The sequence below is a fragment of the Wasmannia auropunctata genome, unplaced genomic scaffold (genome assembly GCF_000956235.1).
Source record: "Wasmannia auropunctata unplaced genomic scaffold, wasmannia.A_1.0 LD336103.1, whole genome shotgun sequence".
NCBI lineage: Eukaryota > Metazoa > Arthropoda > Insecta > Hymenoptera > Formicidae > Wasmannia > Wasmannia auropunctata.
This window is the reverse complement of record NW_012026787.1, coordinates 1,754,828-1,755,747: the sequence shown is the minus strand read 5'-3', so window position 1 is coordinate 1,755,747 and position 920 is coordinate 1,754,828.

The window sequence follows — 920 nt, the reverse complement described above, 5'->3', positions numbered from 1 at the left end:
TATCCCCTGTGTGCCTTGTCGACTCGGATCCGGAGGTAACTGTGTCGAAAGCATAACGCCGCGAGGGACTTTGAAAATATTCGGGTCCGGAGGTAACTGGCGAAAGCATAACGCCGCGAGAGACTTTGAAAATATTCGGGTCCGGAGGTAACTGTGGCGAAAGCAACACGCCGCGAGGGACTTTGAAAATATTCGGGTCCGAAGGTTACTGCGGCGAAAGCAACACGCCGCGAGGGACTTTGAAAATATTCGGGTCCGGAAGTAACTGCGGCGAAAGCAAAACGCCTCGAGGGACTTTGAAAATATTCGGGTCCGGAAGTAACTGCGGCGAAAGCATAACGCCGCGAGAGACTTTGAAAATATTCGGGTCCGGAGGTAACTGGCGAAAGCATAACGCCGCGAGGGACTTTGAAAATATTCGGTTCCGGAGGATACTGCAGCGAATGCAACACACCGCGAAGGACTTTGAAAATATTCGGGTCCGGAGGTAATTGCGGCGAAAGCATAACGCCGCGAGAGACTTTGAAAATATTCGGGTCCGGAGGTAACTGGCGAAAGCATAACGCCGCGAGGGACTTTGAAAATATTCGGTTCCGGAGGATACTGCAGCGAATGCAACACACCGCGAAGGACTTTGAAAATATTCGGGTCCGGAAGTAACTGCGGCGAAAGCAACACGCCGCGAGGGACTTTGAAAATATTCGGGTCCGGAGGTAACTGTGGCGAAAGCATAACGCCGCGAGGGACTTTGAAAATATTCGGGTCCGGAGGTAACTGCGGCGAAAGCAACACTCCGCGAAGGACTTTGAAAATATTCGAGTCCGGAGGTAACTGTGGCAAAAAAATAACGCCGCGAGGGACATTGAAAATATTCGGGTCCGGAAGGTACTGCAGCGAATCGACAAGGCACACAGGGGATA